We start from the raw sequence: 23,072 nt of genomic DNA on the forward strand, positions 1-23,072 counted from the left end.
AACCACGCCCTCTTTCCAATCTTAGCCCCTGGGACCACGCCCTTTTTCCCCCAGTCTTAACCCCTAGGACCACGCCCTCTTTCCAATGTTAGCCCCTAGGACCACGCCCTCTTTCTAATCTTAGCCTCTGGGACCACGCCCTCTTTCCATCCTTAGCTGTCCTGAAGAAACCCTTGTCAGCTTTTCTCACCTTTAAGTCCTGAGACAAAGGAGGCAAATGTTCCTCATTTACATTCAGGTTCTCCCTGTTGAATGGCACCTCTATCAAAACATCCCATTCGGAAATGTCAGAGTGGCTTTTGATACGCCATCTGTCACTCTAAGGATGGCAGACAGACACAGTGACAGTGTAGTATATCTAATGCACAGCCGGTGCCTCTTTTGCAATTATGTAGTATTTTATTTAGTCCATGTGACATGAAATCTCCTGAAGGAAGGAAATGAATAATTATCCCCACAGGCCCAGCTCCCAAGGCCCTTCTGCTCCTTTCTAGCCTGTGTCACTCCTTCTTTCTTTTGCTAACTGAACTCAGAGTCTTCCAGTCAACAGAGACCAGCTTTGAGCTGCTTCTCTCCCACGGCTTCAGCAGCCAAGCCAGCCACTGTCTTGGTAGCCCCTACACCCACAAAGGAAGTATGTGAGTGTTGCTGGGACCCTGGGCTGGGCTGGGAATCAGAGTGGTCCACCTGTGTCCTGGCTCTGCCGCAGCTCATCTCTGCAGGAAGGAGATCCGCCCAGTTCCTGGCCATTAGCCCCTCTTCTCCATCCTCTCCTCCCACACGCTCCAGCTCCTTAACTGTGGCTCTCCATCCCTCTTTCCTCTTAACTTCAATGGAAACAACAGAGTTTATTGGGTTATTTTTTTTAAAGGAGCATTCATGAAAAACTAAAGAAGAATAGTAACACACATATAAAAAAGGGAAAATGCCAAAAAGCAAAATAAGTACCTACCAAGTATTTTCAGATCATTTATTTCTGATCCAAATAGCGGCACCAAGTCCCTGGGGAGATGTGATTGGGTCCCAGCAGCTTGGTCCCAGCCCTTCCTGTGTCGCTCCTGTGTCTGAGATGCCTGTCTTCTCCCACACAGACCACTTCTTCCTCACTTCTCCCTCCAACCCTCCTCTCCATGCTTTGATCTGCAGACTTTGGCCAGGTAGTACAGATGACCACACACAGTGAAATAGCAAGTCACCAACTGGTCAGGGATGTCACCAAACCAGAGAAGGAGCCATTCGGGAGCTTCTTGTAAGTAGAGAGGGCACCCCCGCTTCACATGGTGTCACTTAGTAGAGGTGTCACTTAGAAGCTGATGTTGGGACCCACATTGCATGCTGTACAGTACCCATATCAGTCGCCAATTAAGAAAATGCCCTACAGATATACCTACAACCCGATCTTATGGAGGCATTTTCTTTCTTTTTTTTTTTTAAATATTTATTTATTTAGCATGCGTGCCTGCACACACACCAGAAGAGGGCACCAGATCTCATTACAGATGGCTGTGAGCCACCATGTGGTTGCTGGGAACTGAACTCAGGACCTTTGGAAGAGCAGGCAGTGCTCTTAACCTCTGAGCCATCTCTCCAGCCCTAGAGGCATTTTCTTAATTGAGGTTTCCCTCCTCTCAGATGACTTTAGCTTGTGTCAAGTTGACATAAAACTATCCAGCACACGTACATAGTTGCATACATATACACATGCATACATTCACCCATCCATCCATGCATTTACCACTCACTCACCCATCCACCTATCTATCCACCTATGTATTCATCCATCTGCTCACCCATACATCTGTCTCTCCACCCTGCAACCCATACATACATCTACGCATCCATCTGTCCATCACTCGTATAAGCAACTTTTCTCGTTACTGTGACACAAACAGTTTAAGGGAGGAAGGGCTTGTTTTTGCTCACAGTTCAAAACTACAATCCATTATAGTGGAGATGTCATGGCAACAGCAACTTCAGGCAGCTGGTTACACTGTATCCAGAGTCAGGAAGCAGAGCCAAATGAATGCGATGTTCAATTAGCTTCCTCTTGTTTATGAAGTTCAGTACCCCAGTCTATGAAATGGTGTTACCCATATTTAGGATCAGTCTTTCCACATCAATTAATCTAATCTAGATAATCCCTCATAGAAATGAACCCGGACTTTCAGTCTCTTCAGTGATCCTAGATCCTGTCAAGTTGACAATCAACACCCACCCACCCCTCCCCTCACTCACCTACCCACTCATCCATCCATCCATCCACCCACCCACTCATCCATCCATCCATCCATCCATCCATCCATCCATCCATCTACCCACCAACTCACCCACTCACTCACACACCCATCCATCTATCCATCCACCTACTCACTCACTCACCCACCCACCCATCCATCCATCTACCCACCAACTCACCCACTCACTCACACACCCATCCATCACACACCCACCCATCCATCCACCCACCAACTCACACACTCACTCACTCACCCACCCACCCATCCATCTATCCACCCACCCACTCACTCACACACACCCCCATCCATCCATCCATCCATCTATCCACCCACCCACTCACTCACCCACCCACCCCACCCATCCACTCACCCACCCATAAACCCATTCATCCATCCATGCACCTGCCAGCCCATCAATACACACATACCTATACCTATGGTGGGTTGTCTACGAAGAAGAGATGGCAGGAACACAAACCACACAGATACAGTCTTTTTCAGTGTGAATCTTTCCCCGACTCCTCTGGGGCCTATGTTTCAATTTCTACAGAAGGAGGCATCTTAAAAAAGAATTCTTGCTTCAGGGTTGACTGGACAAGCATAGCTTCATTTTTAGCTGTGTAACTTCTCAAATGGCTCTTGACCAGTCAGTTGCCTTGGTTTCTTCATCTGTCTAATAACAGCAGGGTATCAGCCTTAGAGGTACATAAGACTCTGAGTTCTCATGCTTGCATTTTCCCTTCCTCGTCCCCTCCCTGTCCTCTCCCTCTTGCTGTGCAGGTGCGAGAGGGAGCAGGTACCTGAACTGATGGCCGCTCTTTGCCTTGGCCTGGAGTAGAGAAGTACAGACTCCAGGTGGCTGCCTCTCCAACCGAGCAGGCCTAGTCCCTATGTCTTGTCTATACACAGGGGCCAGGCCTGCTCTGGTAAGATCCAAGTGGGAGAGGAACTGCCCCCTTAACAGGAAGCTTCCTTCAAAGGGTACCCCCATAATCTGTTCCACCTAACACAAACTGATGAACACTGGCCATGTGCCCAGTTCCTGCCCTGAAAACTCAGCCTAGAGAGGCAGCCTAGGCCACCAGCGCCTGCTAAAGGTGGACCAGCACTATAGCAGCAGGAAGTATGACAAGAGAGAGCTAAATAAATAAGAATTCCCTGAGCAGAGAAGAAAATTCCAGAAGGACAGATTCAAGGACTTAGAAAGCTCCAGATCTTGTGAGTGCAGGAGACGGAGGTGGTGGCAAGACCAAAGGAGAAGCTGCCCTAGTCACCAAGAAGATTAGCAGCTCTCATGGGGACAGAGAGAAGAGATGAGAGACACAGAAGGGAAGCCCAGATGGCCGCTGTGGGATGTCGAGGGATCCCACTGAATAACTCCAGGGACAGCTGTGTGATGAAGCCATGAGGATTGGTAGACTCCAGCCAGAAGCAGCACAGGAAGGGAGCTCTGACCAGCACTTCCACCCCACCACCCCGAGGGCCCCCTTTCCATCATACTCCATTGGTGCTGCCAAAATGACAGTGAATGAAAAGAAATAAAAGGAGGACATGATGTTCCTAGGTAGGGATGGAGAGGGTTTATTACAGATATGAGGGCGAGCAGAGCCAGAGGCAGAGGCATCTGGTAGAGTCCAGAGTGAACATGACAGACTGAACTGGTCCCATGTAAGAAGAGAGGGGAGGGGAGACAGGAGAGCCAGGAACCAAGAGCAGTAGCCAAGAGACAAGAGACCAGGGAGTTTAGGGTAGAAAGAAGTGGGAGTGAGTGAAGGGTATGCCAGCCAGGATGTCTCCATAACAGGTACTTGCAGATGCTGAGAAAGAGAGGCTGGCAGGAAGTGTCCACTTCGATATGTTAATAGGCACCTCAGATAGGCTTTTGTCCCGGGTTTGAGGCCCAATAGATAGAAATTCCATGTCCCTACTCATGCCCACCAGGGAAAGGAACTCAGCTGTTAAACCTGTATGCCAGATTCTCTGTCAAGATTCTAGCTAACGCTCCAGATAATATTGTGAGGTACTGTTCTCATTTCATGATCTAGAAACTGATGCTTAAAATGGTTAAGTAATTTGTTCAGGTCAGTACCTAGAAAGATGCCAGGGCAGGACTTGAACACAAGTCTTTAATGTCTGGAGGCTTTGTTCTCTTTCACCGTGCAGCGAAAAGCATTTGGTTCCCAGCATCCTGAAACTGCTCTCCTTCTAGCCCCTAGGATGCTGGAAGAATTTATATGACAGTGGGGCTGTTTTCATCATTAAAGGCTGTCAGCGTGGTGACAGGGAGCGGTAGATACGGAGCTGTCACAGTAGGAAAAATGAGGCGGCGTGGAAGGCACTCCATCACTGCCTGTGTAGTGGAAGAGGCCAGCGCTCTGCCGCACACAGGCTTCTGTAAACCGCCTCAGCTGCATCTCCACTCAGTCGCTCTTCCAGATTCATCCCTGAGTGGGGAAAGAGGAAGCTGTGGCCCGTGGCCAGAGGCTTGCCAGCTTCCTGAATCGAGCTGAGGCCAAACAGCGTGAGAGGGCAGAGCAGCTGCTGAGAACCTCATCAAATCACGGCCCCAGGCTGCCTACAGCCCCGCCCTAGCCTAGAATCCCCATCATGGACTCCCAGGCTCAGAGCTTTTGGATATCTGGACCTTTTCAGGTGGGGCAAATTTATTGTGAAGTCAGTCTTCATCTCCCCTCTGACTCCTTCCTGCCCTGAAGTTCCTGAAGGTGAAGGAAACGTGACACCCCAGCCAGTCACCGCTAGCGTGGTGGGTCACTGACTCCCTGAGCGCCTTAAAATTATTTAAACTGCTCAGGGTCCTGATGTCTGACAGGTGTGAGCAGAAATGGGCTCTGTAACTGACCACCAGTCCAGCTTAAAGCCCTTCTCCCGAAGGGGCTGGATGCATTCTAAGGAAGGATGCAGGGTCCCCAGAAGAGTCCCTGCTGGGGAGACACTGGTCTGGGAAGTTCCCATCCTTCCCTGGTGGGAAGCACCTGCATTTCTGATAGAGTCACCTAATCACTTGTTTAAACCAGGCATTCCATGTGTAATGACTCCTGGCTGAGACCAGAGAAAGCCATCCGCTGTTGCCTGCGGGGGGTGGGATGGGGGGCTAGCCCTACAGGATGTGATCCCCTCTGGTGTGGGAACAGACAGCCTTACTGGAGCAGAGGCAGCTGGGGAGCGCTGGGAGAGGCTGTTTTCAGGTGGGACTCACATCTTCTCCCAGCTGGCCAGATCATCTTGGGCGCAGGTACAACTAGAGTCACAAGAAGTGGGCACCCACTTTTTCAGCTGTGCCTGTGGCACTCACCAGCAGCTTCCAAGGCTGGTCCCTGGGCACTTGCCCTTCTCTGTCAACAGGAGGACACAAATCTACCCATCCTGAAGCCTTCCTGGGCCCTGGTGTGTGGCTGTAAGGCAGCTGGTTGGTTGTTTGCCCAGAGTTTTGAGGTCTGGAGGAGAGACACGGGAGACATAGTAGCTACAGGGTGTTCATTATTCAGATTTTAATCATTATTCCTTGGAGAAGAGTCCCCCTGTCCATTCCCTGAGAAAACGGGCTGGCAGTGGCCCATTTCAGCACCCGTCAGGTGGCTGTAACTCCAGGGGACTCAGTGCCCTATTCTGGCCTCTGAGCACACACAGTAAAAGTAAATCTTTTTTTTAAAAAAAAAAAAAAAAAAAAACACCATTCTTTTCAAAGCCTAAAAAGACCCAATATTCTGTAAGCATTTAGTAAATGGCACCTGTTAGCACTCAAGAGAGATACTCAAGAAATTTTAGATTGGTTGGACTGTCCACATAGACCAGATTTTTTTTTCGAGACAAGGTTTCTCCGTAGCTCTGGTTGTCCTGGAACTCACTCTGTAGACAAGGCTGGCCTTGAACTCAGAAATTTGCCTGCCTCTGCCTCCTGAGTGCTGGAATTAAAGGTGTGTGCCACCACTGCCCAAGGAGAGCAATCTTGCTACCAATGTCACTGTTTTCTGGGAAGACCTGTGTGGTGCTATGGGACTGGGCACCCTCCCGCTCGGCCACCCTGACTCTCCTCTGTGGTAACTCTGCCCTCTCTGTCCTGTCTACTTACCTGGAGACTGCTCGGGCTGACACTTGATGTCCAAAGCTGTAAGACCAAGGAGCAGCCACATGGAAACCCCAGGGTCTCAGAGGTGGCGGGGGGGGGGGGAGGCCTCCCAACCACATGGAAACCCCAGGGTCTCAGAGGTGGGGGGGGGGAGGGGAGGCCTCCCAACCACATGGAAACCCCAGGGTCTCAGAGGTGGGGGGGGGGGGAGAGGAGGCCTCCCAAACACACTAAGAGGCCTTGCAGCCAGACCCCAGGGCTGCAGCTCTTCAGCATGCTGCAAAAGGAGGGGGTACACCCAGGAAGTGCTTCACAAAGATTTTGCTCCCTGCAGTAACTGGGTGGCTGTGTCCACTGTCCAAGTGCTGAAACCTAATTTGCAAGGTGTTGGCATTTGCACACAAGTGGGGTGGGTGCTTGTTTAAAGCCCCAGGACTTCCTGAGCTGCCCTACCACATGCAAGCACCTTGAGAAGGTAACATTCACCTATGGACCAGAAGGAAGCCCTCCTCAACCATGTCTGCTGATGCCTTCACCTTGGACTCCCAGCTCCAGAGCTGTAAGAAATCAGTTCCGTTGTTTATTAACTTCCCAGTTTGTGGTGCTTCATGACTGTGTCCAAGCAGGCTAAGGCAGTGGCCAATCAAGCTAAGAAATAAAATATGTGGCTGTGAGCTCACTGTACATGAATTCTCTCTAAAGAAGTTATTAGCATAACTCTGACCAGTGAGTATGAATGTGTGCACAGCTATGCACACAAACAGCTACGGGTGTGCCTATACGTAATCACCTGTTATCGGCAGCTGGCTCTTGCCCTTTCCTAGCTGTGTGACTCTGGTCAGAGGCTTCCCCTCTTTTATCCCTCATTTCCGCGTCTGCGTGATGAAGATGATGCAGCAGAACTATGAGGATCTACGAAGCCAGATACTGGCAAGTGCCTGGCAGAGGACTTTGCTAACTTTACTGCGTCCAATTCATACATTACGCCCCCCCCCCCAATTCTAAAACTGAGGAGATGACGTCCAGGAGGTTGCCCTGGTAAGCAAGCGTGGAGCCAGGTGGCTGGGTGGCCAGGCCATGATGCCATGTCCAAGAGTCAGAAGAGGGCAATTCTTTCCGTTTGCAGCAGGCCCTGGCACTGAGAAGCAGGGCTCTAGCTCCTCTTGAGTTCAGACAGGTCTAAACACCTAGGGAGGCCAAGGAGGCACTATGACCAGGAGCCCACTGAGAACCTAAGAGCCAGTGGCCTCCAGAACTGGCCAGGACTAAGCCATGCCCCTGTGGTAGCGAACACAGGAAGGCCTCCCAGCGGCATGCTGAGATTACCAGCTAGGGGGCCTGTTCCACTTAGTGCAAACAAGGAGTTACATGAGCTTCACGGTGTCCGTATCACCACCCTGGATACCCCAGAAAACCTGAGGGGCTTCTCTGTGACGTGCAGTTGTCAAGACTTTCAGGAAGTTATTTCTTTCACTTCTCTATACCTCCATTTCCTCATCTGTAAAATGGGAATGCCAGTTGTTCCTGCTGCAGGGGAACAACTGGGAATGGGGCCCAATGAGGTGAGGCCTTAGAGGCCCCCAAGGTCCACCTAACCCAGAGCTGCACTGCTGACATTGAAGCTGGGGTTGGACCCAGGCCTGAAGAAAACCCACAGCTTGAATAGTATTCCCCACACTGCTTCCCTGGGCCCAAGGGTGGGAGAGTAGCAATCACAGTTGCCTTCCTGTCCCCGCAGCCCCCCACCGTGCACTTGTGCTGTCTTGAAGCTAGAGGGAGGACCAGACGCAGCAAGGCAGGGAAAAGAAACCCCCTGTGAATTCTCCCGTCTTCTCCCAGTTCCACAGCCCCTGCGGGAACCAAGCTGCAGAATACAATGGGATTTAATAAAATGCCTTTAACTCACAAAGTTTGTCTGCTGCCAGCTCCTTAATTAAATTGCCTAATTCTGCTCTGCAATGGCAGCACAAACTCCGGTGTTTAAAGAGCACGAGGTTGCTATGGCATTTGCGCCAGGGCAGGCTATGGAGGAGCATGCAGATGAGCAGGTCTTCCTGCTATCACGGTGCCCGCCCATGGCATCCTCCCAGCCACTCACCGTGATGCCCAAAGCACCAGCCCCAACCCCTGGTCCCATTCCACACACATTGCATCAGTCAGCTAGGAAACAAGTCTTTCATAAGAGGGAAAGAATCCTTGCTGGGAACGCTGAATTGGGCTTTAGAACTAGGAGGATTGGGGGTGTCTACAAAGGGTAGAACTTCTTCCTACTCTGACTGGGGTGAGTGCCAGCCCAGCCCTGGCCTACAGAGCAGCCCTGCGGGGGCCGCAGCACTATCTCCCAAGCAGCCCCTCTCCCTTCCCTGATAGCCTGTGCAGATCCATCTGTATTCATTCAGCAGAGCCTCAAAACCCTGCTCAGTTTGCCTGGCTGGACAAGAAGCCAGGTTTGCTCTTTAACTGACATGGAGAGGCACAAGAAACATCTGCTTTCTTCTGAAGACGTGGTTTCCAGCCCTAGCTCTGCAGTAGTATAACAGTCAGGGGTCCCCCACACCCCAACACTATGGAAACTATAGAGTCTCCTATGGACCTCAAGGTTAGAGAAATCTTGGTGATGCTCCCATACCCACCACCTGGTTTCATCATAACTCCAGCAGCTCTGTCCATCATCCATCTTCCTTCTGGTACATTTCTCCCTAGAGAGTTCAACATCAACAACGCCGGAGTTTAAATGTGGTGACGGTTTTGTTTGCTTGTTTGTTTCACTATTATTTACATACAAAGAATTCCTAGAAAGTTCTGTTGGAATGCCGTACTTGGATCCTCCCCTCTGAGACTGATACAGTTGAGCTAGAGTAGATAGACAGGGCGGTGGTGGCGCACACCTTCTATCCCAGCACTAGGGAGGCAGAGGCGGGTGGATCTCTGTGAGTTTGAGGCCAGCCTGGTCTACATAGAGTGTTTCAGGCTGGTCAGAGACATGTAGTGAGATTCTTTCTCAGAGACAGACAGACAGACAGAGATCCCTCTCAGTGCCTTCCAAATATGGAGATTATGGCAACCCAGCACCACACCTCGCTAAGATTGCCTTCATAATTCTCTGATATAGCAAGAGCTGAAAAACACATCACAGGGGCCAAATGGTTACCCTTTTCCTGTCCAGTAGGTGGAAAGCAGAACACGCCTGACACCTGGGCCCAACCCTGCTCTCCCCTCCCATGCCATGACTGTTCCTCTGACTCTGCACGTGAGCACCACCTGCCCGTGTGCACACTCCTCTGTGTGCACTTCTGTACCCCACATCTCATCTTGCAATTTCGCTCTCATGTGTCTTTGCCGGTAGTCTGTTTTGGGGTTCGTACACTCCACAGCTGTGAGATATGGCCGTGTTCTTACGGTGATCAGAATCTTGGGGAGCCCAGGATGGTGGCAGCAGGTGAAGATGAGCATGCCAGGGAGGTCACTCATTGGGCAGTGATGACAGAGCCACTGACCACCACAGTCGCAATGACGCACATGGCAGTCATGGGGCTGGTGGAGAGAAAGAGGGATGACCCCACAGTGGTGACATGGCAGTAAATCTCAGATGGTGGCATTGCGATGGTGGTGGCTGTCATGGTGCTGTCGTTGCCCATCCCTGTGAGAGAGAGGTACCAACACATGTTCATTCGCCCTGGTGACGCCCTTCTGAGAAGAGTGCTGACTGCCGCATGGGATGAAGGACCCTTGCCTAGGACCCTGTCTGGGACCCCTACTGCTACAAGCTGCAGCTTCTTCTGAGATGCTGAGACCACCTGAAGACCCTCTCCCACAGACCCCAGGGGAGGTTCCCACAGGGCAGCTGCCCTGTTGTACGGACTCAGGGATGTAGCAACAGTGCTGAGTACAGTGGCCTTTAGGGACATTTGCTTAAGGTCCACACAGGGCTTCAAGTGATCTCGATGAAAGAATGTTATTTCTGGCTTGCTGGTTTCCTGGTCCCTTGACACTCTACATGCTGTAAGGAGGATAAAGGAAAATACCCTGGGATCCCCTCCCTTAATCTGGCCAACAGGGGCAGAGATAGCAACATCTCAGAACACTCCAGAAATGTCAATCAAAGCTGGCACCCCTCAGAACCAATCTTACTGTACTTCTGGGAAAATAATGAGAACAAGATAGGACTGCACAGGCTTGCTGGATTTTGTCTTTGATTTGTTTGTTTGATGTAGGTTCTTGCGTAGCTGAGGCTAGCCTCAGATTCATTCTGTAGTATTATCTGGCATTGAACTGATCCCCTACCTTCACTTTCCAAGTGCTGTGGTTACAGGTGTGCACCACCACAAACAATGGCACACCATTTTCTTCTTTGAACACGGGTCCCAGTAAATAGCCCAGGCTGACCTTGAACTCAAACTCACAGAAATTCTTCTGCCTCTGGAGATTACAGGTGTGAGCCATCATATATACAAATATGTTTGTGTATGTGTGTGTGTATATGATAATGAAACTATCTTTTAGGTGATATCATTCAATCCTTCCCTTTTATTGATTAGAAAAGATCAGCTTGCATTAAGTAAAACCCGACTAAAAATGACAATAAAAACACCTTTGATGTCCACAGCATCTCTAGTGACACAGTGGACACTCCCCTGTGATCTGATTGGATCTATAGAATGGGCTTAGGGCCAGGTGCATCTGACAGCTGGTGGCCCGGCACTGGGAGGGACTGAGCCAGCCCTACAGCTTGTGAAGCACGTTTGCCCTCACGTTTCAGGTCTTTAAAAGAGAGAGTGGTCTTACCCTGTTTTTTATAAGAGGAAATGAAGTGTGAGCATCTCACCCTAGTTGGCATGGTTAGTAAGGGGCAGAGTTGGAATGAGAACCCAGAATCCCTGGATTATCATCCTAGAACTGCCATAATAAAGCACTATAAACTTATCCCTTCAAATAATAAAAACTCATTGTCTCGAAGTCTTGTGGGCTAGAAGTTCAAATTCAAGGTGTTAGCAGAACAAACCTCCCTCAAGAGGATCAGAGAACCTATCCTTGCCTCTGCTGGATTCTGCTGACAGCCATCAGTGGCAGGGTGGTGAGGGGGAAACATTCATTTGCTTGAAGCTGCGGCCTGTCCCTTTTCCTTAAGTATCAACCTCATGCGCCATTTTCTTTCTCCTATGGGACATCAGCCATATAGGATTAGGGTCTCCCTGACGACCTCAACTTTGCCTAACTACATCTATGAAGACCCTATTTTCCAAGGGTACATCCACAAATACCCAGAGTGGGAGTTCGACATCTCATTTGGGGGACACTGTGCTGGACACAATACCCCTGACATCAGGCTAATGGCCTTGTACCCTTCCCACGTACCCTTGCTGCTCGCATTTCTCCCATCTTCTGTCTCCACAGACAAGGTGCCCTTCTTCCGCAGTGTAGCACGGGGCAGCCAGAGCGCCATCCATTTCTGCTCTTCCAAATTATTACCAGCCACCAAAGCGAAATCGTGAAATATAGGCGGGCTTTTTGTCTTTTTTATTCCCAGACAGTAAAAAAATCATTAAGGCTTGCTCTTAATTAGTTTAATTTTGAAGCTTCTAAATATTGATTTAACCTCCACTCCTTTGTACTTGCTGCAGTCACTGAATTATGCCTGGTATTGATCACAGATGGAAGCATTTCCCTCCACCGGGCTCAGGGCTCGGGAGCTGTCAGCCTGCCTGGCACTCTGGGCTTTGAGGCTGCACAGGTATGGAGGAAGGAGAAGCTGTGCCCGGGTAGAGCTCGTCCTTGAGGAAGGCCTGTAAACCTGAGCCAGAGACCCGCTTCTTTTTCTTGCATTGGCCCGGACCCAAAAGAGATTGAACAAGAAGTCAACTGGAACCTCCCATTCCATTCTGGGATGGAAGAGAATTGGGCAGTGGGGCTGGAGGGTCATGAAGAATCAGATCCCAGAGCATAGGCGTTGGCACCAGCCAGCAGTGACCTGGCTTTGCTACTGAATGCTCTCAGGCCAGGCCCTCACCCTCTCACACGGCAATGGGGTTTATCGTTCCCACATCACAGTGGCATTGTGAGCACACAGGCAGCCCCTCCTGCCAGATGTCCAGTCCAAGGCCTGGATCACCATCAGACTGTCTCAGTGGCTACCGTGATTATTGCCTTCCCATAGGGGAAATCAGGACCAGGCTGGAAGCACACTGTGCCTTCTCGTCTTGGCCCATTACTGTTTGCTGTGTGAAGTTGATTGAGTCACTTGATACTCTTCCCATTAAAATAGGGGCAGTAGCATCTGTGACCGTCAAACATGTCTCCCTTGAGCAGCTTCAAGACAGCACCAAAGACTGGGCATCTATAAAGACCAGAAATTGGTTTCTCGAGATCAAGGCGTCAGCCTCCAGTGAGGCCTACTGTCTGCTTCCAAGATAGTTTTCTGAACTCTGGGTTCTCTAGGAAATGCAGTATCTCCACATGAAAAGAAAGAAGACTGGCAGAAAAAGACCAAGTCCCTCTCTCATGACTTTCAAAATATCACGTGTTCATTCAGGAAGATAGAGCCAATCTGACCTAAACACCTCCAACACTGTACCATTGGGGATTGTGTTTCTTTTTCATTTTTATTTTCTCTGTGTAATGGCCCCAGCTGTCCTGGAACTCACTCTGTAGACCAGGCTGGCCTCAAACTCAGAGATGGTCCTGCCTCTGCCCCCTGGGTAATGGGACTTGAGCCACCATGCCCACCAGGGATCATGCTTTTAATGCAAGAATCTGGGGCGTGCACTCAGACCACAGCCACATGAGACAGTGGAAATGGTAGAATCTCAATTGCAAGGTGCATCATTGTAATGACCTCCACGGTCCCTGTGACTACACTTGGCCTACAGGATCATGTCCAACCATGCTGCCTCTCACCTGCAGTCCTCATGACCGCTCTGCTCACAGGCTGTAGGGAAATACTCCTCGGCATTTACTTCCTACAGTTTGCTCCCTGGCCTCTGCTAAGTGCTGAATGTCTTCCACCATCCTCTCCTTCTAGAGACCTTCTTGGTCCAGGCTCCCTCTAGGATCTTCGTCCTCCACCCCAGGGAGATTTTCTTTTTAAGATTTATTTATGGGCTGGAGAGATGGCTCAGTGGTTAAGAGCATTGCCTGCTCTTCCAAAGGTCCTGAGTTCAAGTCCCAGCAACCACATGGTGGCTCACAACCATCTGGAATGAGGTCTGGTGCCCTCTTCTGGCCTGCAAGCATACATGTAGACAGACTATTATATACATAATAAATAAATAATTTTAAAAAAGATTTATTTATTTACTTATTTATTTATGTATACAGTATTCTGCCTGCAGATCTCATTACAGATGGTTGTGAGCCACCATGTGGTTGCTGGGAATTGAACTCAGGACCTTTGGAAGAGCAGGCAGTGCTCTTAACCACTGAGCCATCTCTCCAGCCCCCCAAGGGAGATTCTAAAGCAATCTTATCAAAGCACCCACCAAGTTCACTCATTGTCTCAGCAAGGGTTTCTGCTGCTGTGATAATGCCATAACCTTAAGGAATTTGGGGAGGAAAGGGTTTATTGCCTCTTAAGCTTCCAGTCATCAAAGGACTCAGGGCAGGAACTCAAGGCAGGAACCTGGAAGGAGAAACTGATACAGAGGCCACGGAAGAGTGCTGCTTACTGGCTTGCACCTCATGCTTAGTCTGCCAGGACCTGCCCACTGCCCACAGTGCCCGCTCATGTCAATCACCAATCAAAATGGACAGTCTGGTAGGGGCGTTTTCTCAGCCATAACTCCCTCTTCCTAAATGACTATAACTTGTGTCAAGTTTATATAAAACTAGCCTGCACAAAAATTTTTAGCGTATTTCCTCTGAATACTTGCCTAACTTCCTACCTGTGGTGGGACTGTGCCTGTTCCCACAGTTGAGCCCACTGTCCTATAACAATTTTTTATTCCATAGGGAGTTTTCCTTTGTCTTGTTCTCAAGTTGAGCAACCTCACCTGCGCTTCCCATGCACGCTTCCCATATGCTGTGTCCCTTGTCATTCCCATAGGTAGAGGGCCCAGCATTCCACCAGACCTTTATCGATGCTCCTGGAAGTTTATCTGTGCCGGAGACAGAGGAGGTGAGGGGGTTCTGGAAGACTCCATCCAGTTAGGATGTCAAGACAACCTAACCTCTCAAGTGAGCAACATGGAGCACGTCATGAGTAGATGCTTTTGAGATTTCTAACGATCGTTCCTTGGTTTTCAGAGTTGGACTGCAGAAGTCATCCAAGCTCAAACTTGGATTTCTAGGCCCCACCCTCAGCCTCTGATCCTGGAGGGCTAGTGAGCTCAAGAATCTGCGTTTCTGAGAACTTCCTCAGGGGTGAGGCCATGATCCAAAGCCTGCTCCCAGCCCTGACTAGCGCTGATCCCCAAGCCCTGCCCTGCCCTGCCCTGTGTTCCCTGTGGCTGTAGGGCAGTCCAGGTAATCATGGAGAGAGTAAGAAAGAGCTGAGCTATGAAGTCACCAATGAGGCCTCTGGGGTCGGGAAAGCTAAAGAAGAAATAACTGAGCGAAAGGATGGCTAGGGCGAACCTGGAAGACTGGTGAGGACCCGCAGGCTATCTCGCTGCGGTGAGGGGAAAAGAGAGAAAGAAAAACGCCCACTGAGAGCCTCGTCTGCAGCCATTTATCTCCCAGCCTGCCTGCCACATCTGACAGTGGAAGGCTTGCGCCCTCGAGCCCGGGGCCTCCTTCCGCAGTGTGATTTATCTCTGGGCTTCATCTGGTAGACCTCTGATGGAACGAGTCTCCTCTTCTCCCCGCCTCATCAATTTTCATTCTGATTTCATTTTCCTTTTCCGTGAGAAAGGGTTTAGCCTTTCTCCGTGTTTAACTAGCCTGCTCCACATTCGCTCTGCCGTCCGCCCTGCCATCCCACCTTCCCCTGCGCGTCACCAGGTGCCAGGGAGACCCAAAGCTCCTCCTCACACGCAGGGCAGAGTCCTTCCTCTCCGTGCTCCCCTGTCATCGGGGCCTTGGGGCCTTCTACCCTCCCTAACCGTGTACAGAGAGGAGACAAGAGCCCCTCAGGATTGCAGGCTGTGGCTTCATAGGGAGTGGGGGAGTGGGATGGGGGTGGGGGTACTCATCCACAGAGGCGCCAGTGTTTGAGGCTTTTCCTAGATGCACCATGGAGAACAGAACTTCAGGTTGAGGACCTGGCTGAGCAAGGGCACAGGGACCGGAAAGAACTATCTGCATCCCTCTTTTCTACCTTGCCTTCCTTCCTCCTGATCCTAGCTGCCTGTGGCCAAGGGCCATCCTGGGGCCCTGGCTCATGAGATAGCCGGGGAAGGCTGCCGATCTGCCTGGCACCTCCACCTGAACAGCAGCATGTCTAGACTGCCCATCTGGCTTGTAACTGGGGCAGTGGAAGGTCCGTCCCAGGAGCAGCCCTCGGGGTCTTGGCAGGGAGCACAGGGGGAGAGGGGGAGCGCAGAGGCACTGCTCACCAGCTGCGGCCTCTGACCTGTTCATTGAGCAAATGTTTTGTCAGGCGTCTGTGATCTGCTGGTGGCTCATGTCCTTGAGCTGTCCTGAAACCTGGAGCCAAGGATCCCCATTGAAGGTGCCAGGGAACACTTTCAGTGCTTTGGAAGAGGACTGATTCTCTTGGAACGGGTACCAGCTGCAGAGGAAATGGCCCTACCTCCTAAAACATGGGTGATCTAGAAGGCGAGGTACAGTCCAGCCGAGGAAATGTGAGGAGACTGATGCAAAGGGATAGGGGGGTCTCAGAGCCCCAGGCGCTTGTGGATGGATATTTTCTCCAGCTCCAGCAGGAGGCACATTTCTCCTGGTGTGACAGATGAGGAGGCCCAATGTGCAGCCGGCAACAGGATTCCACGGTGGAGCCCCCTCCACAGCCAGTAATTCTGGCCTCAGAGCAGAGGAGTCTGGAGTTTCTAGAGGGGTTCAGAGAAAGCTCCAGAAGGGTGAAGGTGAATGCAAGATCCTGTTAAGCCAGACAGAAACTTGAGAACAAAGTGACTTTCACCCAGGAGCAGTGACCTGGAAGGCAAAACGGTCATAGAAAGGCCTGAACCAGGAAAAACAGACTCTGGGATGATGCTGGCCTCCTTTAAGGGCAGGAAAAGAGGCAGAAGGAATAGCCTACACAATGGCCTCTTCTCTGGGCCCTTGATCCCTGTGGCTTCTGATCTCTAAGACAGACAGACATCCCTGCCCTGCCCTGCCCTGCCCTGCCCTGCCTGTCCCTTGTCCAGTTCCTATGGTGAGCTTGAGCAAGGCATCTGGCCCTGCAGAGTTCTCAGTCTGCAGGAGAACAGGCAGGTTCTCACGGAGGGATGCAGGGCACCCCAGGAGCTCAGGAGAAAGGTCCTGGTCAGGGAGCAGTTCCTGCAGCTTTGCAGAAACCCTGGCAGCATCAGGAGATGGGCTCAGCCTGAGCCATTCTCTGCCTGGGCTTGCAGGCCCTGCTCCCCTGCAGCTTGTTTTGGTGCAGTGCGATCAGACAGAAATGACTGTGTGCTACCTACTGGCACCCTCCGTTCTAATCAAGAAATAATGAGGCAGGCTCCCTTCCAGGCTTGGAGCTCTCACACCCTCTGCCTGGACACTGTAGAGACTCCTGCCTGGCAACAAGACCCTTCCCTCCCCACCCAGGAAAGAGATTTATCAGAACCTGGACCTCTAAAATTCCAGCGACGAGGAGAAAGCAAGGCTGAAATAAAGGAATCTCACCCTCCCCACTGTGCCCCCCCCCCCGCAAACCAGCTGAGCTCTGGCACCAGAATCCCAGAAATAACCATGGCTGTGAATGAGATCTACTGGGTCCCTCCTGACCCTCTATGTCCCAGCTGTAGGACCTCAATCTTGTCCCTTAACTTCTCTGAGCTAAGTTTCTCATCTAAGAAGCACTTCATTTACAGGACTGTTGGCAAAGTAGCTGGCATACAGGAAACCTGGCACACGAGCCCCCAGGGATGCCACATGTCTCCCTATAGTTGACACATGACACAGTGTTTGAAATAGGTTTGGTGGCTGTGGCACAAGAACCCTTGGGGATGCCATGCATCTCCCTTCAATTGAAGTGGTTTGGGGGATAGGTTTGGTGGCTGTGGCACATAAGCCCCCAGAGATGCCACGCATCTCCCTTCAATTGAAGTGGTTTGGGAGATAGGTTTGGTGGCTGCATAAGAGTTTGATGGTTGAAAGGAACATGACAGTCAGGGTGAGAACCTGCGGGTGAGACAGTGGCAGGTTGGGTGTGGCAGAGAGAGAGGCAGGGCGAGGAATGTGAGGTCCCCTCTAATGTGAATAGGACAGCATGGAAGAGGCCACCATAAGAGTCGAGACTGGCAATAAAGACAGAATGTAGGTGTATTTGCCAAGGGGAGAGGTGCGATTCAAAATAATGATTTCCAGCCTTAGGCACTGGTGGGTGCTGAAATCGACAACCATGGGACCAAAGGAGCGGGCTGGTGAGAGGGCTGCTGGCTTTGGGATGAGATGAATGTGAGGGGTTCTGAGACTGCCAGGTAGAGAGATATGGGGGAAGCTACGAGTGCACAGCAGCTCCTGTGTATCCTCTTGTCTACTGCCCTGGGACTCTGTGAGGAGAAGACCTAGAAACAGGGGTAGCAGAGATCACCAGGCATTCTTCCTGTCTCAACACCTAGGTCCAGGCCATGAGGATTCTAGTCAGAGCTGGGACCCTGATGCATAGAACTGTTTCTAGGTGTAAGGACAAGAAATAAGCCCCACCTTGCCTGAGAAGGATGCAGAGAGGCTCTGACCCACTTGGGAGTAATAAGAGTTGCTCCGTGAATCACCCAGGTCCACTGACCTTGTTCTCTACTTACGGTGGAGAAGAAAGAGGGAAGCAGGACTTAAAGATGACACTGGCTGGTGAGGTGAGACGTCAGGACTGCAGTTACCAGGAAGGGCTGCGGATTGACCTGCAAGGGCATGAAGGATGTGTTCTGGGACAGTCACATCCAGATCTGAGTGTGGCTGAGCCGGTATTCACCTGAGTTCATGGAGCCTGGGGCTAGTGTCTTCGTTATACACACGCCTGTGTAGTTCATCTTATACCTCACAACTCAAAGTGTTACAAAAGGTGAGGCACAGAGATGCAATAGGAAGCCATGATGACGGAAGAAGTGAAGGGAGCAGAGTCCTTACATCGCCGCCTCCACGGCTGCAACACATAAGGTCCTAGGAAGCTGACTGCTTAGCCCAAAGTCACATGCAGAGTGGAAGAGCGGGGCTTAAACTCCAAAGCAAAGCCTTCTGCACCAACGGCCCCCCTTCATATAAGTTATCTGTGGGATTCAGGCTCTGGAAGACTAGATGAACACGGGGGCTCCTGTGCAGAAGCTCTGGTTGTGTATGGTTAAGTGAGAGGCAGGAGTGAGGGACCTATTCACCTCCCAGAGGAACTGGAGGCCGCGTGGACAGATGGAAGCCGGCCTACCACCCTCCTCTGCAGCTCCTGCCCAGGGCTTATCTGCTGCTGAGGAGGCCGGAGTTTATCAATTCTGCACTCAATTATACCCGCCCATCTGTTCTCCACAGCTCAGAGAGACCTGGTACTAAAGCCGGCAAGACCAGGCAACCGGTAGCTTCCTGCCTGCTGGCCTCCCGCTGAAAGGCTGCTGGGGGGAGGCGGAGACTAGGGAAGGAAGTGGGGGACTGTAGGAAGGTGGAAGGGAGGGAGTTTGGGTGCACTCCCTCCACCTCAGTAGACCCCGCCCCCCCGCCCCTACCCCCACCCCTCTGTGCTGCAGGACATTGGGACAGAGAAGAGAAATGGAATGACAGTGTCCCCCAAAACTCTTCCTTCAGAGCTTTGCCAAGGGTCTTCTTAGAAGGACTGGAAGATTGATTCCATGCCTTCTGCCAAGTTCAAAGATGATTCCTGGAGCGAATCCAACTGAAAATGAGTCCTTTGGGATTTGTAGTGTGAGCCCTTCCAAGCTAATGATGTGCCTTTGGAGGAAGCCACCAGCCGTGGGGCCTGGAGGATGACTCCAGGACCCTCCAACACCCACTTCACAGTCAAATGGCAAGGTCTGGTCCGTGTGCAGCTCCGAGCTTTGTTTGACCCTGTGGTTCCAGGCCCATCAAGACTCAAACAGTAACAGAGTCCTTCCTGAATGCTCCTCAAGGGTGTCAGTCTAGCCAGGAGCCAAGGAAGGGGGCTGGTGGGCCATCAGGGGACAAGATATATTTGCTAAGGATCCAAGTCCTTGCAACTGAGGCAAGTGTTTCAAGCCAGTCTGACACCAGCTGCCCTCAAGCAAACATTGGTCTCTGTTGATTGGGCTGGTGGGGTAGATTATAGTAAAATAATAATAATAAAAATAAAAATCCGGTTTCCCTTACCACATAGAAGCTGTGTAACCTCTGCTATAACTTTTCTGAACCTTGGTTGTCTCCCTGACAGAATTTAAGTAAAGAATCCCTCCGTTGCCCACGCATGGAGCGGGTGGAGATATGAAACGTAATGTTCTGTATTCTGTAGGTTTTATTATTCATATTCGCCCGCAAGTGCACAGCTTCACTTGATTCTCTGTGGACTGGGGGAGCTCGCAGACCAGCTGGAAGACGTGAGTGTGCCCATGCACTCCTGGTCACCTGGACCTTAGAGAGGAAAGACATTTGCTTTCTCTGCAGAAACTCTCGCTAACCAGCTTGAATGAGCAGGGCTGTGACAGCCTTTATAGTGATGGCAAGCGAATGGGCAGCTCTGGGCTCCATCCAAGGAGGGGCTTGGTGCCCAGCCTCAAGAGGAGAACTCCTCTAAGGGTTTGCCACACTTTAGGGTCCCAGATTCAGCTGCTGTTTCTCTCTTCCTCTTAAAACCAGCCCTGTTACTAGCCCATGAATAGCACACTCTGCAGCTCCTGCCTAGGTAGCTGGATAAGGCCAGCAGGGGAGCTGTCTGCCATGGAACTTTAGGTTTTGGTGGCTTCCCAGCACCTTGAGCATAGCTGAACGCTAGCTTGACACTCAGAACAAGGAGGAGAGAGAAGCCAGGGGCTCAGGTCTTATCTAAAGGTCAGGTGACATATTGAGATCCCCTCTGAGGAGTCCTTACTGCCTACTCAACCTCACTTTTCTCTCCAGCTGGGAACTCTCCTGGGCTGTGCTCACCATTGGCATTCTTTGCTGGATGGCTATGTTACCAGTTCACAGCTCTCCACCCCAGTATTGGGGACCCAAGGGCTAAGCTTAGGAGAGAGGAAGCTTATTGCACCCTGTTGTCTGTTGCCTAGAAGACTATTGTTCCTTCAGAAGTCATGTGACCACTAAGCACAGTGTTGCCTTCCTGTGCTCGGAGTACTTGGGAGATGGAAGGAGGTCCTGAGTTCAAGGACAGCCTCAGCCACATAGCAAAAGGAAGAAAGGGAGGGAAGAGAAAGGTCCTTATGTGGCAGAAGCATCTCCCAACCCTGGAAAAGGAGCTAACATTTCTAGAACTCTCTACGTGAGCGACATGCCATTTCAGTCTCAGCCTCATGACTATCTTTCTTTAAGAAAATAAAGGGAACAGAAAGCAACAGATGCTCAGAGAGGTCAAGGAGCCTGTCCTAGGGCAGAGGTAGAGGCATCATCTGCATGGCAGGTGCCTCTTGTTTCCTGCAGCTTCCCAACCCACAAAGGACACCACAGAACCCCTCCCCCTCCACAGCCCCAGTTACTAGCCAGGGCGGCTGGTTTCCCCAGGCTTCCATTGCACACGCATGTGCACACGTGTGTTTGTTTACCCTGCGATCTCCGTGACAGTGCACACAGACCCCCCCACGCAAACCTCCGAGCCTTTCAAGTCACCGTTGTTTTTCCCACCTTCAGAAATAGCTGCTGAGGGAAGTGGGCCGCAGTCGGCTGTACACGGGCATGCTGCTCTCCTGCTCAGGGAGGGGCGCCCTGCCCCCACGGCTCCCCTCCCAGCATCCTGGAAGCAGGATGATGAGGCAAAGAGCCCCGTGTGGCCAGCTAGAGGCTCTGCCTGGAAGCTGGTAAACACTGCTCTGAGCTTCCTGCAGCTTCCTGGCAAGGAGAGCTCACGGGGAAGACAGGAATGGCACCAGCCTGCCTCAGGACAGCCAATGCACCCCAACCTTGGGTCCAAAGCAAGCTGGGCCAGACCCGAGGCAGAGCAGTGACGCATAAACGGCACAGCCTCCAGTTTGGGCTTATTTTCTATCTGTGGGTGTTTCCCAGCATGGAGACTCAAGCAGAGTTCTCTGGATTCTTCTGGACCTATACACGCTGGAGGTGTACGTACTCACAGGCCTCTTAGGACAGCTACACAGGAAACGAGCTGCTCAGAGTCTTAGAAACGCATCCTGCATACCTACTGCTGAAGGGCTGCCAGACAAGACCTCTCCTGAGGAGTCAGACCAGGCTGAAAAAGACAGCTCGGATCTGGCCCAGTTTTGTGTCCATCTTCTGTTCTAAGCCAAGGCTTGATGTCCTTTCCCTGAGGGTCTGAAAGAGAAGCCAGGTTGATTGCATACACTCAGGAAGGAGGAAACCAGTGCCTTGGGTTCCAGGTGTAGGAAACTCCTGAGGGAGGGTTCTGAGGATGTGGGACTACAGTGAGCACCAGCCATGCCCTGTGCTACAGCTGTGGTCATGAAAGGGCAGCGCTATAGCCAGAGGAAGCTTTCCAGGTGGTGTAGGCAGGGCTGGGGACAGCAGCAAGCGCAACACTACAATGGCACCATGCCAGCCCCTCGGCCCCGGAAGTGGAGATGTGTGCTCCAATGTCTGTTGTCTACGAGTTTATTGTCCTCCAAGAAATCCTGTAGCCCCAGAGAAACTCTCTGACTTGAGTCATGAAGAACAAGCAGAAGTTGCCTGGGAGAAATGAGACAAAAGGGGGTGGCATGTCAGTTCACCCCGAAAGGTTTGTGGAGAGAGTATGAGGGGCAGAAACAGCAGGCCAGATTGCAGAAGACCATACTTGAGGGCTGAGGCAAATGGACTCCAGCCCCGAACATCTGCCCAGCAATCTCTAACAGGCCCTTGAGAGAGGAAGGCCCGTGCCTTCAGGATGGGAAGTTCACCCAGGAGACCAGGAAGGATGCCCAGTACCTCAGTCTACGTGAATGTGGTCGAGATCCATTGCCCAGTTCCAGAGTCCTGGGAAGCCTACCCCATATTTTAGAGCTGGGTTTGTTTCCACTACCTCCTTCCTCCTCCCTCACCAGGGAAATGTCTAGAAACCATCATTTATCTCACTTACCCAGTGAAAAAGCAAGAAAGGTCAAAAAATCTATTCCACATTTATCCGGGCTCCAGTGATGACAATTTCAGCTCACACATTCTTCTTTCCTCCTAAACATGCACACATAATCAGTACTCCCCACTGTCACCCACCACACCACACCATACACATAACCAATACTCCCCACAGTCACCCACCACACCGCACCACACCATACCACACCACACCATAACATACACATAACCTATACTCCCCACCATCGCCCACCATATCATACCATACACATAACCTATACTCTCCACTGTCACCCACAACATTACACCACACCATACCATATCACACCAATCCATACACATAACCTTTACTCCCCACCGTCACCCACCACACCACACCACACCACACCATACACATAACCAATACTCCCCACCGTCACCCACTACACCACACCACACCACACCACACCATACACATAACCTATACTCCCCACTGTCACCCACCACACTACACCACA

The 23,072-nt window shown here is 51.2% G+C and overlaps 1 protein-coding gene across 1 annotated transcript in view; it reads left to right on the top strand.

Moving 5' to 3' along the window:
- Lrrn2 (leucine rich repeat neuronal 2) overlaps positions 1-23,072 on the top strand; it is a 61,454-nt gene that overhangs the window by 34,747 nt on the left and 3,635 nt on the right. The gene's annotated exons all lie outside the window — the stretch shown is intronic.

The sequence above is a fragment of the Microtus ochrogaster genome, chromosome 6 (assembly GCF_000317375.1).
Source record: "Microtus ochrogaster isolate Prairie Vole_2 chromosome 6, MicOch1.0, whole genome shotgun sequence".
Classification (NCBI taxonomy): Eukaryota; Metazoa; Chordata; class Mammalia; order Rodentia; family Cricetidae; genus Microtus; species Microtus ochrogaster.